The sequence below is a fragment of the Leptidea sinapis genome, chromosome 4 (assembly GCF_905404315.1).
Source record: "Leptidea sinapis chromosome 4, ilLepSina1.1, whole genome shotgun sequence".
Taxonomy (NCBI): domain Eukaryota; kingdom Metazoa; phylum Arthropoda; class Insecta; order Lepidoptera; family Pieridae; genus Leptidea; species Leptidea sinapis.
Window position 1 is genome coordinate 7618462 of NC_066268.1, and position 16678 is coordinate 7635139.

A 16678-nucleotide genomic window follows, 5' to 3' on the forward strand; every position below is an offset into this window, starting at 1 on the left:
CCAAAATAAAATTACGGTACAGCGTAATTCTTTAGAAAAGATTTTATTAAAGGGACGAGATTTCTTTACGTGCCTAACATTTTCAGCTAATGAATACCTTAGGCATAGGAATGAGATTGTAAAATTATTTTGATTTAAATAAAATACTTTTTTAAAGGAATAATATGCGTGTTATAACTATCCTTTTTTATATTAGGTTTTTGCATAACAACGACAAGTATGACAAATACTTTTCCGACTCGACGACTGTTAACCATAGTGAAACGTGCCCTAGAAAGGTCACGAAACGTTATGATATACAAAATCACAACTAAAATGTAATTTTTACCCAGAAACATACCGTTACAATTATATGCGTTTTAGTCATTTAATAAGTATTTTATTTGAAAGGTGTAAAACTCGCTTTAATCAAAGAAAATACTAAATAATTTAAAAAAATAAGAACATGGTTGACCCTAAAGGTCATCCCTGCAACTTCTCGCTAATTAAATACCTTAACGCTTTAAATAGTACTTAAAACTATTTTGTGTTCTTCGAACTCAAAGAGCTAGCTGTTCTGTGTTCAGATGTCTGATAAATGTTAAATAAATCCCTATTTTATAAATTTCAAACTGCAATTTCTTTTGAATGAATAATGCGTTTTTCAGTCCGTTTAAAAACTATTCCAAAAAAACCATATTAAGAACATTTTTTTTGTAGTTGTTTTAAGATTTTTCATAATCTACCGGTCCAAAATACGTTTGAAAAACGAGGTAAGATCAATAATTTAATAGGATATTGAGAGCCGCAATACAATTGAGAAGTGGAATTGAGGAAAATAAAAACAAATTATTATAATTTAACAAATTAAACGCAGAGACCTATGTGAATTACTTTTGGCAGATTTTAAAATAACTTTACGGCTTATTAATAGTTTTAATATAAATTATTACCTATTGACTAAAAGTGACACAAAGAGATATGGAAAGAAACTTACTAAGTATTAAAATAAAACACAAAATAAAGAAGAATGCAATACAAAAGAAGACTAAACTAAGAGACGAAACGAAAGTAACGAAATATAATTGTGAAGTTTACATTTTCACTCCTCATGCTGTGAAATTGCTTATTTGTACACGATATAGGCTGCACAGAATCGATTTTTCTGCACAAGTGCACAAAAGGATCTACTCTTAAATGTCTATATTAAGGTTAATGTATATTAAGGCTAAGAAAATGAGCCATATAGCCAAACACAATAAAAAGTTCAGAGATAGAATTTGTTATTTTTCAATATGTACTTTAATTTATTTGCCTCATGTGTTTTTTAAGACATAAAAGATATTAAAATTTAAATTATAATACGGTAGGTTATTTAATTACTTAAAAAAATATATACTACCAAATTAATTTAATAGTAGGCTGTATAGGTCTGGAGCCCAAGCCTAATATCAATGTCGGAAGATTTAAAAAAAAAGCGACGGGAAACAGGTCTTGTTGTTTCGTGCGTTAATTTTTAAATTATCTTTAAATTTGCTAAAATTGTTAAAAATGTCCATATTATACTTCTGTTTTATTTCCTCGCAATCGAAATGAAAAAGGAGAGTTTATAACTCGTCCACAAAACCTTTTTATCCTCGACATTACTATCAGCACTCGCCTTCGGCTCGGGCTGCTAAAAGTTTCGAATAAAAATGGTTCGTTTTGTGCACTCGTTGTAAAATCAGATGTAAAAGTAAAGAAAGATGGAGCAGTATAATCACAAACTGGTGCCCATTAGACGCCAAAAAAAGAAAAGGAAGACATGGTACGAGATAGAGAGATAAATTAGTAATCGTTTATATTATAATAGGCTTTTATAAGTTAATAAATATAATTATGTATACTATCTTGTATGAGTCTAAATATTTAATGATCTAACAATAACGAAATGAACACGATAGAAAAGTATTCTATACAACGTTTCTGCCTGTATACTGGTACGTAATAAATTGGTACCTATGATACGCTTTTGGTCCAGTTGTCAAAAACAATTCTATATAATATATATCTATGGAAGCTTAGGTATATATATATACCTATAACTGTACTTCCAAACGCTCCATCTTACAGTACTGCATAGTAGTTTGCAGTCACATCATAATTTATAAAGAGTATTGAGTGAGTGTGCAAAGACGCTTTGTGCAGGTATCCATAAAATGTCCTATTAAGACTCTTTAGTGAAACAGTTCTCAAGCTAGCAAGGATTAAAATATTACGTCGTCATTCCTCTGGCGGAGAGAAGGAATGTCTTAGATCTTTTTCTTTTACACAATAATTTTAACGGTAGCATAGATTCTCTATATTTGCTATAAATTTTCAATCAAACGACCCTTGAAGGATAAAAAGAAAAAAAAAACAATTCTACTTTTGTACTTCCACCAACCAAAATTAATCTGGCCTACAATGCAGCTATTTTCAGGTAGGTCAGTTCACTATCCAAAACTAATCTGACATAAAACGCGGTTATTTTCAGGTAATTTTAAATAACTAACGAAATACCATGAGATTGATTTATACTTGTCATTTGCTCGTTTTCACAATTCATTTTTATTTTTTTATATAGTAATTTTTATTGTAATACTCAAAGATTTTATTTTTTAGTTATAAAATGTCCAATAATATAATTAAAACGTGGTTTCAAATTATTATGTATGCAGTAGTAACTTGTTATTGAATTATCTCCTGCTTATGACGAAGAAGACTATGATTTGTGAGTTGCTCAAATAAACAATCAAAACTTTATATCTAGCATGCTTTTTAAAAATTAATTTTTATTTAGAATTTTTCATTATGAATAAAATTCTATAAAGCAAACTCTTTATTTTTCAGAATGATTTTCTATTCTTTATTTTAACGTGTTTAAAATGTTTCATACTTTTGTGATAAATGTTTTGGTAACTAATTATATTTGGAATACCTAGTATAAAACACTAGATAAATTACACTCGGCTTATAATAAAAACTAAATTAATAAAATACTCACGTATAACAATCCCAAGTGAAACTCACATTTTAATTAAGCTTTTAGATAAACGTCAAACTTTACACATATCGTCTTTCAGAATGTAACTTATTTTCTCGGTAACTTTGTAGGCAACAGTGCCTGAAAGTAAACGCGTCTGACCTCAAATGTGCTTGGAGTTTTACTGCCGCCGTCGCTGTAATGTTGAAAGCTCTGAACGAGCTTTCACTGAAGAGTTTATTGCAAACTTTCAAGGTACTATTTATGAAAAGAGTTATTGGAAAACTACACAGAATAATAGCGATTAAGTGATTAGAAACCATAACTAACAATGTAACAATTTTTTTTGTATTATGGTCTTCGATTTTGTGTTTTGAAATGAAAAAAGATCTTTAAATGATTCGAAAAAGATATAGTAACAAAATCAGTTTGGTTTAATAGTAACATGTCTTTTTTCCACTTCTAATGAAAAATTATACCACTCGATAGATAAAGAATGAAAGAAATCGGCATTACATGCAGTATGGAATGAAAGAATTTTTGCGCCTGGGAGGGGGGTCCCTTTTAAGATTTTTTTTCTGCCTCCCTTTTTTCCACTTAACCATGGAGAAGCTTATGTTTATTTTATTTCAATTGTCAGTAGGAATACAATAGAAATATAATATAGTTATAGAAAAGATGAAGATTGTTTTATTAAAAATTGTAAATCATACTTTAAGGAAAAGGAGGACAAACGAGCATACGGGTACCTGGTATTAAGTGATCACTGCCGGCCACATTCCCTTGTAATACCAGAGGAATCACAAAAGCGTTGCCGGTCTTTAAGGGATGTGTACGCCCTTTTTTTAAAGTACCCATGTCGTATCGTCCCGGAAACACCGCACAAGGAAGCTCATTCCACAGCTTTGTAGTACGTGGAAGAAAGTTCCTTGTAAATAACACTTTTAAGGACTGCCTCACATCCAGATGGTGGGGGTGATATCATAATTTGTGGCGTGTCGTACGAAGGTGGAATTTGGCGGCAGGAATCAGGTGATTCAGCTCTTCGGAACACTCTCCGTGATAAATGCGGTAGAAGACACACAATGAAGCGACGTCTCTACGCAGTGCCAAGTGATCCAGCTGAGCCCTGGGTCACTGCCAATTGGCGCTGCTGTGTTGCACGCAGTCAAATGGATCAAGCTGATACTGGGGTACACCAGACCAAAGATGACAGCAATACTCCATATGTGGCCGGACCTGTGCTTTGTAGAGCGCTAGAATGTGGGCGGGTTTGAAGTATTGTCGTGCTCTATTTAGGCTTTGATTTTGGCTTTGCCCCCTAGATAAACGCGGAATTGGTAATCGCACGAGATTTCTATTTTTGTGTGTTCTATCTTTTTATGTGTTAACATTATTGTGTTTTGGACTGAAGGGGGTCGTAGCTAGTGAAATTACTGGGCAAATGAAACCTAACATCTTATATCTCAAGGTGACGAGCGCAATTGTAGTGGCACTCAGAAATCTTGGGTTTTGCAAGAATCCTGAGCTGCACTGCAATGTAAAGCAGGGCGTATTACCATCAGATAAACGTCCTGCTTGTCTCTTCTTTTATTTTCATAAAAAAGTAGAAGTATGTGGGGAAAGGGAGGGAGAGGGGAGGATACGAGTATATGAGCCCAATCTGGACTAAAATTACTTAATTATTGCACTAAACCAATTTACAGTACAATTTGAGTTTGAATGAAGGTGAATAATATTTTTGTTTTCAAGAGGAGGAAAATACGGTTACGTATTTACGCCCCAAGCAAGCGGACACCCCATACCGAGTAAAAACCTCCTCTATGCTGTTAACCCTGGCTTTTACAGCAACAGGACGTGGAAGCCGCAAAGACTACGCAACAACAGTCGCGGGGCGTCTCCTAAGGAGACTCGAACCTAGGACCGGCTGTGTGCTTGTGGATGAAGGTGTACGAGTATATAGGACTGCGACAGTATATGCGTGGCTCGGCAAGATAGTTATAGTGCGTTCTATGTTACGTAAATACGTTAACCAAGCGAGGTCGTACCTGAAACTGTTACCATAAATCTCGATGTATCTTGTATGGTAATTTGCAATTCGTATACTATTAGTCTGTGATACTAACCATAGAATATCATTATTATGCTTATAACATAATATAACAATAAATCTTTGTCACTTGATTTTATTCCTGACCTAAATAATGTGAAAAGGGATGCACTTAGAGATAGATATACTTAGTCTGGCCCTTAATACTGTCACAATTAATTATAACCAAAATATTACATTTTAATTTGGAACTTGTCATTTTTAAATGATTTTTCATTGAGTTTTCTGCTTTTTGGTGCCAATACAACATACAATATTTTGCGATATTAAAATGGAGTGGGGTGATAAAGAGAACCGAATCGCTGTGATTGCATCACAGTAGTTACCAAATGCAATTTTTAAACTCTCCATACGCTTGGTATTAGTATAATGTTTGTGTACCGGGCTATTAATAGGTACAATGAGATCTCCTCTGTTTGTGACAAAAAAAGATGCCCGTCCACGTAGTAATCGTACGAATAAGTTGGTCAAAGCAGTGTAATGATATAGTCTGTGTGTGATTAATACACTTTTGTGCTCCATATAAATAATGCCCAACGCGGCAAAAGAAGTATTTACTTCAAAAAAATAACAAAAATAAAACACAAATCCCGTAATGACCGCAAACAGATTAAAATAGTATCTTTTATAAAATTATTGGGCGAAGCTGATCGGAGCTCCCATCGGTAGTTTCAACGGTATAGTTCTTATAGTTTCGGATAAAAGATGGCTGTGACATACGGAAAGACAGACAGACAGATGAAGAATCCATAAGGGTTCCGTTTTTTTCTAATTTGCTACGGAACCCTAAAAATCGGCCCTCGCTGAACCATCGACCGAATGTACAAGTTAAACGACATCGTTAAACTGTGCTTCAACCAATTGGTTCCAATTGTATCAATACGAAGGCTGGAATGGAGATGTTGACTCACCGAACTCTGGTTCAAGTTAGTTATTTGGATCCAGTTAACTAACTTTCACATTCTAGACTAACTAATGTTTTCGTAATTAATATTTAAAACAAATCAAAATATCATAGATAATTTATACGTCTAGATAGAGCCTTTTGCAGATAGACAACCGATGGTAACAGGTCAGGTTTATTACTTTAGTGTGTTTATTGATGTAGGTTATACTTTTCGGAAATCCATAATTATCCAAATGTTTTGAGTTTTCTTGAGTGTTCATTCCGCCAATATTCGTCTTCAAACAATGCGACACGTGTTTTGCCTACAAACGAGGCATCCTCAGGAGATGTTGACTCGCCAAACTCTGGCACTAGTCTCGTGGATAAACATTTGGATACTTTAATGTGCGTGACAAGCTACGTCTTACACTCGTGATTTGTATTTCACATTGTATAAGTGTGCGTGCGTTGCTCAAATTAGAGGCTAACTGTCAACTTCAAGTTTTTTCGACATTTTCACAGCTGGTACAGTTTGTCTAGACGGATAAATGATCTAAGTATAATATTTACATTACCAACGTCAATCTATTCTATATATATCTAACGCTTCATACAATCTAGTAATATTATGTGTCGAGACACTTGGCCCGTGGGGCCCAGAGGCGCGGAGAATGTACAAAGTACTATCTTCTCGCCTCAATAGGGCTACTAGAAACCCAAGCACTGGCAGCTATTTCAGTCAACGGATCAGCCTTGCTATTCAACGCGTAAATGCTTCTTGGTACGCTTCCCTGTAATGATAGTTTTATTTTAATGTTATCATAGTATTGTAAATATAAAGATTAGTTTTGTTTGAATATACATATAATAAACTTATAAGTCATACCAACATTCTATACAAACTGACTAACATAGATAAATTCTTCGAACTACAATATACAACGTACATTGTTGCTGCCTATAACAATAAATCTGTTTGAATCCAATAGCCTATCGAAGAATGGCCGCTCTCGGAAACCTGTAACGACTAAGCAAGGTAATGAATCACATAAATGAAAGTGGTCTCAACTTTATTCTACCTCTATGCCAAGATATTAATTAAAATTCATCATTTAGCGTGCCGTAGCCAAATGGCAATAACGAAACCCTACTACTACCACGCTGCTATCCGTCCGTCTGTCAGCATTAATATTAATTATTTTTTAAGAAGTTATAACCAACAGTAAGCATTGGCAACTAAAAAATTTGACTTAAGGGTATGTCTAAAGAGATAAATTAGTGTTCATAGCTTCAAATGCTATATTTTCACCATAAGACTTGCTTAAAACACCTAGTTTGCGTGTTTTCTCCTCACTCTTCGCCTTAAGTTTTACTTCAATTGCTCGTAATGATTACACGCACACACTTTTTTTTTCGGATTCTTCTAAGCAACTCCTTACAACAGATTACATTTTTGTGGACGATTACTTGTAATTAGTACCTACGTATGTGTGATATTGAAGATATTATATATTTTCAGAATCTAAGAAATATATTATGATTTGTGGTGACTTTAATATTAACTTATTAGAAAAATCCACCACAAGTATTAGATTCAAATCTTTGTTTAAATCATATAATTTATCAAATGTTTTCTTAGAACCTACTAGAGTAACCAGCACCTCTAAAAGCTGTATTGATAATATTTTTACTAATTATAAACCTATTTCTCAATCAATAATTAGTAAACTGAGCTCAGACCACTTTGGTCAATTAGCCTCTTTTAATATTGAAGGGAACAAATGTACTTCAACTAAAAAGTTTATGTTTGTTCCGGTAAACAATAGGCGAATGGAGAAATATAGAGGCAATATTTCAGAAAAACTCTCAAACTTGTATTTGAATTATAACAGTACTCCAAATGAGATGTATGGTAAGTTATTTAAAATAATTATAACAGAGTTTGCTTCTATATTTACTTCAAAGACAGTCAACTCGGGTGGTCTCTTGTCATTTAACAACTGGGCAACAGCTGGTATTCATAGGAGCAGACAACGGTTATATGAACTATATAGTGAGAGATCATCATGTAATCATGATGCATCTTTCCTTGTATATGTAAAAATTATTCAAAATTATTTAAGCAAGTATGTACTATTGCTAAGTCAATGCATATTAGAGAAATAATTAAAAATGCTTCAAATAATATAAAAATGACATGGAAAGTTATTAAATGGGAATCTGGAAGAGCGAAAGACTGCAAGTTTGAATATAATCTAATAATAAACAATACAAAAATCCACTCTGAGCAGGAAGTAGCTTCTGCTTTTGAGATTTTTTTTTCTGACATACCAGTTTCCATCTCAAGCACCCTTGTCTCCTCCACCAGTGTTGCCGAGTCACTTCTTTTGGAAAATGTTAAGGAATTTAAACAAAATTTCAAATTCAGTGTTGTTAGCCCAGCAGAAATAATTAAAACTTTCAGATCCTTAGAAATGAAAAAAACTGCTGATATATGGGGCATATCTGTAAAAATAATAAGTTCTGTTATTGACGTCATAGCACCATATCTAGCACTAGTTTTTAATAGCTGTATTGAACATGGCGTGTTTCCTGACCGTCTGAAGTATAGTAAAATTACACCAATATTTAAATCGGGACTCACTTCTGACCCGAATAACTATCGCCCTGTTTCGGTGTTGCCGACCCTTAGTAAAATTTTTGAAAAAATTATTTTAAGCCAAATGCTTACTCACTTTAACACTTATAAGTTAATTCATATAAAACAATTTGGCTTTACTAGGGGACGCTCGACTACGGATGCAGGTGTTGAACTCATCAGGAATATTTTTGAGGCCTGGGAGGAATCACAGAATGCACTTGGTATCTTCTGTGATTTATCTAAGGCTTTTGATTATGTTCAGCATTCAACGCTGGTCAGGAAGCTATGCCACTATGGTATAAGAGGATCTGCACTCGATCTTCTGATCTCATATTTAAATAATAGGATTCAGAGGGTCGAGGTGAATGGCAGGAGATCTCCTGGGACTCCTCTCGGTATGGGGGTACCACAAGAGTCTATTCTTGGACCCTTTCTCTTCCTAATTTATATAAATGATCTACCTATCCTTGTAGATAAAAAACACAAGGTGGTATTGTTTGCGGATGACACTTCACTTATACTCAAAGTGAAACGAAGCCAAGTTTTATATGACGAAGTAAACAATGCTCTATCTGACATCGTGTACTGGTTTAGCGCCAATAACTTATTGTTAAATAATCATACAACCAAATATATTAAATTAACCGCGCCAAATGTCAAAAATGTAGATGCGAATATTTTATTAAATGGAGAGGTGGTAAAACCAGTGGAATCTGCTATATTTCTTGGCATTACCCTTGATTCCAAATTGCAGTGGGGCCCCCATATTGAAGGATTGGTGAATAGGCTTAGTTCTGCAGCATATGCGGTTAAGAAAATCAGACGGGTAACTGACATAGATACGGCGAGATTAGTATACTTTAGTTATTTTCATAGTATTATGTCCTATGGTATATTGTTATGGGGCAGTGCGGCCGATATTAATACTATCTTTGTGCTGCAGAAGAGGGCTATTCGCGCGATTTATAAACCTAGGTTATAACCTAAAGAATCATTAAGAGAAAAATTTAAAGAAATAAACATTTTGACTGTTGCTTCTTAATACATTTTTGACAATGTTTTGTATGTTCATAAGCACATTGAGGAATTTTCTTGAAACTGTGACATTCATAATGTTAACACGAGGAACAAACATAAACTTGTTATGCCTACTACTCGGTTGGGTCGAGTTAGTAAGTCTTTTGTTGGGCGATGTATATGCTTCTACAATATGATTCCAGAAAATGTACAAAACAAATGTCTTACGAAATTTAAAAGAAGTGTTGTAAAACGTTTGTGTGGGAAAGGTTAATATAGCATAAACGATTTTCTTAATGACACCACGGACTGAGATTAAAGCGAACACCCTCAGGCTCTTTAATTATAAATGTTTATTGTACGATATTACATTGTAATCCATATTTTATTTAAAAAAATCCGCTGAGTTTCTTGTGCCCATTCTTCTCAGGTCTGAGGCAGTATCTTTTGAATGGGTGGTAGATTTTGACTTTCAATAAGTGATTATAAATCCTATTTTGAATAAATACTGTTTTATATGAATTTGTCAATAATATTTCATAACATTTATAATTATTTAGTAAAATACGCCGTTGTTATATTGAAATTGTTTCACAGCAGAACTGTCAAACTGTGCGTCAATAAAATCTCTCGTAGAATAATGTCCATACAAAACAAATATTGAAAATAAAAATAATTATGGGTCCCAAATCGAAATAAAAACTATGCTATCTCTCAAGTTGGACTAAACTGTACTCCATGAAGTAATCCCCATTAAAATCCGTTCATTAGTTTAGGAGTCCATCGAGGACAAACGACGTGTCACGTAATTTATATATATTAAGACTAGCTGACCTGACAGACGTTGTTTTGTACATAATAAATAAAATAATGTTTTTATGAATTAACTTAAGATTTATCAACCTACATAAAAATAATCTGATAGATAGTAAACAGTTGTGGTTAATCTACCACCTATAGTTAGCTAAAATTAAGTTTATTTTTTACCTATTGAGAAAGTTCGAAAGATTTAAAAATTCTAATTAGTTATTCATTTTAAACTATTATTTTAATTTGATTTCTGAACGACGGGGGACACATGAAAGAAAAATCAAAATCGTTGTTTTTATTTAATTCCGAGCATTTTCATATTTATTCACTTCCTTCTCTGGACTTCCACAAATAATTCAAGACCAAAATTAGCCAAATCGGTCCAGCCGTTCTCGAGTTTTATATATATATAGATTAAAACATAAGACAGTTAGGCATCACACTAAAAGACAACAAATTCAGACATTCATTACACTCATACAAAATAATTATTAATATTTATTACTTTTGACTCAATAATCTGAAATTGTGTGGGTAGGTAAGATATTATTAGACATATGATCTTAACTAAATACTTGAATGTCATTCGAATTTTTCAATTGAATAGCGTACCGTATAAGCTCCCGCATCTCTTAACAGTAATTTCCTTTGTTTAATCTTATTAATTAATTTCTTAAGTGTTGGAACGTATTGTATTGTATAATTTATGGATTATATTTTATAGTGTTCTTATATGTGCTTCATAATTTATATTCTCCTTCTAAGTATGTGTAGCGTATTATAACTAGTGGAAAATGTTTGTGTTTCTCTGAACAAGGTACTGTACCTAAATTATTTAATTAACCATTACATTCATACCCCATACACGATTGTATCTATAATATCTTGAACTATAGTTACATGAGGTAAGGTTAAAGAAGAACTTGCTACCTAAGATGTAACGTGTAAGAAGTGTAATTAGAAAGGCGTGCGCTACTTATATAGCATTCGTGTGTGGCGTCATTGAGTGGTCCCACTGGAAGATCAGCGCTGGTTGCGACACTAATCAGCATTATGCTGAAGTGTGACCAATTTGTGACAAACACTCAAATTTGTTATTTGTTTTGTATATATGATTTTTCTATTATATTATGTAAATATTGTGTTTGTTACAAATATCTTAATATATATATATAAATTACGTGACACGTTGTTTGTCCACGATGGACTCCTAAACTAATGAACGGATGTTAATGGGGATTAGTGCAGTTTAGTCCAACTTGAGAGATAGGATTGTTTTTATTTTGATTTGGGTTAATATGTTTATTTCCAATATTTGTTTTGTATGGACACATTTTTGAGAGAATTTATTGACGCACGGTTTGACAGTTCTGCTGTGAAACAATTTCATTATAACAACCACGATCATAAATTCTTGATGTTTTGAAATATTATTGGCAAATTCCTATGAAACAGTATTTTTTTTTATTGTGTACAGAACAACGTCTGTCGGGTCAGCTAGTATATATATATTTCTTTCTTCCTTCTAAAGAATAGGTACTGGTTTGCTGACAAGATTTAAGCCAGTTAAATGATACGTCTTGGTTAGTGATTTGGCTATGATTAAAATAATATAAGTTGTTATTTAGACAATATTTACAATGTGTTTATTTAACCTAGAATATTATTAATAATAAAATAGTAAAATTTATATTCCCTCAACAACCTTATCTGTTTGCCTATTGTTGGCAAAGGCCTCCTCCAATTTCCTTCATAAATGTCTAACCCCCGCAGTTTTCAATTCATCCACCCATCTTTGGAAATGTGTACCCTTTTTCCTTTTCAAATTGTGACTGTGAACCATTGCAGTGATTATGTCTATTTTCTATATATATATTTTACTATTTCTATTGTCATATTTTATTATTGTTGTTAATTACAATGTAGAACGTACGTCACTTCAAAACCCCTGTGGTTTATCGATTGTTATGGATTTATTTTCCTTACCACAAAAAAAATCTACCATCAAATGCGAGCCTTTATCATCATATTGTGCGTATTTGCATTGCCAAAAAAGGATTATGTGGTTTTAAGAAACCACGGTAAAAGTGATTTTTTTTTTCACATTATAGACATCTAAACAACATTTACACTAAACACTGACAAACAACATATACAATAAACACTGAAAAAAACAAACAAAATAGCGTGGAGCACTGGCACAAATGAGTAATTGTCTATACACTACACGGTCAGCTGCTGTGAACTATAGGCGCCGCCCGACCGTCACGCGACTTGCAACACACGAAACTTGAGACGATGTAATAAAAGATTCACTTTAAAACCTTAAGTAATTTATCCAATAAGCTGACCATGAAAAACTTTTCATGTAAGAAGTTATTTGACTGAATGTAGAATGAATAAACAAGAATCCCATTGTATCAACAAGCAATTACAACCATCAAGAAACAAAAGTTTCAAATTAATGGGTTCATGTTAACAATACCTTTTCTAGTAAAATTTGCATACTTCATTATAACTTTTAGAAGATTTACAAGAAGCTTTCAACCTACAAGAACATTTCGACGTGATAAATATTTTCTTGCGATTTCTAAAGAATGTTTTTCTAAAATATGTTTTAAATTTGGCGGTGCTACGAAAATAGCGTTCATGATAATGGTAATATTTTGTAAGGCGTGAATGATGTATTACAGGGTGCTAACAAGTAATGTATAAATTACAAAGTTCGTTTGAGTGAAAAAGCTGCTTATGCTAAATGTTTACTAGGTGAAGATTTACTCACGGTTTTTGTATGCATATTTAAAAAAAACGCCCGCTGAGTTTCTTGCGGCCTTTCTTCTCAGGTCTGAGGCAGTCTATTTTGAATGAATTAAGTGATTTTGAATCATATATTGAATAAAAATAATTAAATTTGAATATAAAGGTTAAAATGTAATGTAACACTCTCCTTATTTTGGTTGTATTACATGTATTACTAAGGTGTGTACATGATAAGTAGTAGTTCTTATGCAGTTGTTTTTCCAGGAGGCTCCTGTGCACAGGATGCCGGCTAGATTATGGGTACCACGACGGCGCTTATTTCTGCCGTGAAGTAGTAATGTGTAAAAAATATCGTGTTTCGGTCAGAAGGGCGCCGTAGCTAGTGAAATTACTGGGCAAACAAGACTTAACGTATTATGTCTCATAGAGATGAGCGCAATTGTAGTGTTGTTAAGATTTTGATTTTTCTAGAATCCTGAGCGGCACTGCATTGTAATTAGTAAGGCGTATTATTTACCATCAGGTGAACGTCTTGCTCGTCTTGTCTCTTATTGTAAGAAAAAATTGTCATCGGATTTAAATAGCACAATTAGTTAAGTTCAATATCTTCCTAATCTTAGCTGGTGTTTATTTCGTTCAGTCTATATTCATTTCAAGTTTTGATTGTCATTTGCTTCTAAACGAATATATTCCTCCTCCTCCTCGCGTCGTATTCCTCATTGCTGAGGGTCGTGATTTCTCTGAGGATTCAAATTTTTGACAATAGTTCGCCATCTGTGTCTGTCTTTCGCTACGTGCAGTACGTCTTGAAGTCCGGTATTCAGAGATGTGCGGATTTGGTCAGACCATCTTATCGAGCTGCGACCTCAGCTCTGGTGCGTCGTCCGTCTACCTTGCCGTCTGCCAGTAACCATCAGTTGTTCGAGGTTGTGGTCATCTTTTCAGGTGATATGTCCAAAGAACAGGATGAGGCAGATGGATGGGGGCATATATTAGAGACCTAGTTTGTTAATTTCTCTATTTTCAGTACCTAACTGGTGTTTCTTTTTTATGGAAGAGATTGACAAACGAGCACACTGTGACACGGGTCTTATTATGTGCTCACCGCAGCTCATACTCTCTTGAAACTGCAGAGGAATCATTTATTTTTTCTCTTCTTCTCTTCTCGGACGATACGCTCTGACAAGAGATTTTCAAGAAGTTTCAAATGGGGCAGAAGTAATGCGCCACAATTTCTCGCCATCTCTCTCTTTTGGAGGTCATTCGAGTACACCCATGCACGGGGCCACACATAGCAGATTTCATCTGATCAATCCATCGCATATGTGACCTTCCACGAGGTCTTATGCCTTCCACTTTACCTTGGATGACATGGCGTTTTATGGACTGGCTGCTTCGTCTCGATACGTGTCCAAATAAGGCTAATAATAATAATACAAGTGGGAGCCTCCTTTGCACAGGATGCCGGCTAGATTATGGGTACCACGAAGGCGCCTATTGTGTCCGCCGTGTGCGCCGTGAAGCAGTAATGTGTGAGCATTACTGTGTTTTTGTCGGAAGCGCGCCGTAAATAGTGAAATTACTGGGCAAATGAGACTTAACATCTTATGTCTCAAGGTGACGAGCGCAGTTGCACTGCCGCTCAGAATTTTTGGGGTTTTTCAAGAATTCTGAGCGGCGCTGCATTGGCGTATGAATTACCATCAGTTGAACGTCCTGCTCGTCTCGTCCCATTTTCATAAATAAAGGCAATTATGCGGGATTGCACTACGGAAAATAAACGCTGTTTATTCTTTGTTCAGGGAGTATCGAAATGTTCGTACGAAATTGTACCACGTATCGTGGACCCAAGACGAAGCATTATTCTCCAGCTATTCCTTCGGTTGTATTAAAAGGCATTTATTTTCTCAAAATTGATTCCTATCTACATTTCTATCCTACAATTCTTTTTGATATCATTTCTAATATACTAGATACTTCTACCGCTTCGTAAACGAAAAAGCGGCGCAAGAAACTCTCCCAGAATCCTTTTTTTTTGCGCTCTTTTCAATTAAAATATACAATATTGTACAGTCATTTCTATCGCTATAAAATAATCATAATCTAGTCCCAGGCTGTCCGATCACTTAGATATTCAGCTGTGGAGTAATAGGATTTACCAAAGAGCCATTTTTTATAAAACATTTAAATTTATTTATAGATAATGCCTGAACAGTGGCTGGGACTTTATTGTAGAAGTGTATACATTTACCCTTAAAGCATCTTAAAAATTTATGCGTGATTACTTAAACCTTTATAAGACCAAATATCTTTTCCAATATTTAAGTTAAATAAATGATGCGCCTGAAATAACAATGAACAAAAATATACCAGAATGCTCGGCCCATTTTCGCCGGTGTTCTTAGTATACTATTTCCATTAGTGAACGACCTAGTCTGTGAACTTTCATTCGCATCCCACATTCAAAGTTGTCTGTGACTATTTTAAGGTTCTAATATTTATTTATAATATACTAACCTACCCTTGTATTCATTTTGTGGACTTCAATTATATTATTGTAACGTGTGTCTTCACCCACACGCGTTACAATAATATTGTTCGTTGTTGAATAAATATTGTTCTGGTACATATTGATAGCTTTGAAGTTGGTGTCAAGCCAAATGTAATAAAGGTACCTACACTCGCCACGCGTGACTCTGAGCGGGACAGCTTCGTCTAGAACAAAACAACCCAAGCGGACAGACACGTAAAGCCATACAACCTAAATAAATACAGTAAGTAAGCTTAATGACATTAAGTTTTATATTTGGCACTGACTTAAAACCTATCAATATGGAGCACATACAAATAATAGTATTTTATAAAAATTAAAGGTAAAGGTTTGCATAAGAGGTGTATTAATTAAAATTTTTAGTTATTTTTTCAGTTTTTGAAGTCGGTTTTTTTATACGTAGTTTATTTTTTATTATTTACGGTCAACCGCATAACATTGAGTTCTTAAATGCGGATAAGAACTCCTTGTTGCATTATGTATAAATAGCTGCTGCCCGCGGAGTCTTCCGTTATATTGTTACACCTCTTGCTAAAATTGTCAAATTTGATTTGAATTTACCTAGTCTATCCATAAATACTCAAGAAAAGAAAAAAAAATATATTCCAAATAACATTTATTACTTTTACAGGGTGTTTGTTTAATACATAAATATAAAAAACGGTCTTCGGGTAAACCTGTGGGAAAAGGTGTTCCACAGGGTTCTATTCTCGGTCCTTTCTTGTTTCTTATATATATTAACGATCTACCGTTTGTGGTAGATGATAGCCATGAGATTGTATTGTTTGCTGATGATACTTCACTTATTTTTAAAGTGAAGCGACGTACAGATATTGATGACGAGGTAAACAATGCTCTCCCAAAGATAGTGCGTTGGTTTAAGACGAATAATCTGCACTTAAACAGTAAAAAAAACAAAG

At 34.0% G+C, this 16678-nt stretch overlaps 1 protein-coding gene across 1 annotated transcript in view; it reads right to left on the bottom strand.

Moving 5' to 3' along the window:
• The window catches only part of LOC126979752 (octopamine receptor 1-like), an 84470-nt gene extending 81410 nt beyond the window's left edge, over window positions 1-3060 (bottom strand). The window contains exon 1 of the mRNA XM_050829265.1: window positions 3005-3060. The gene's annotated coding sequence lies outside the window, so the exon portion shown is untranslated. The remainder of the gene's footprint in view (window positions 1-3004) is intronic.
• Window positions 3061-16678: the final 13618 nt, after the last annotated feature.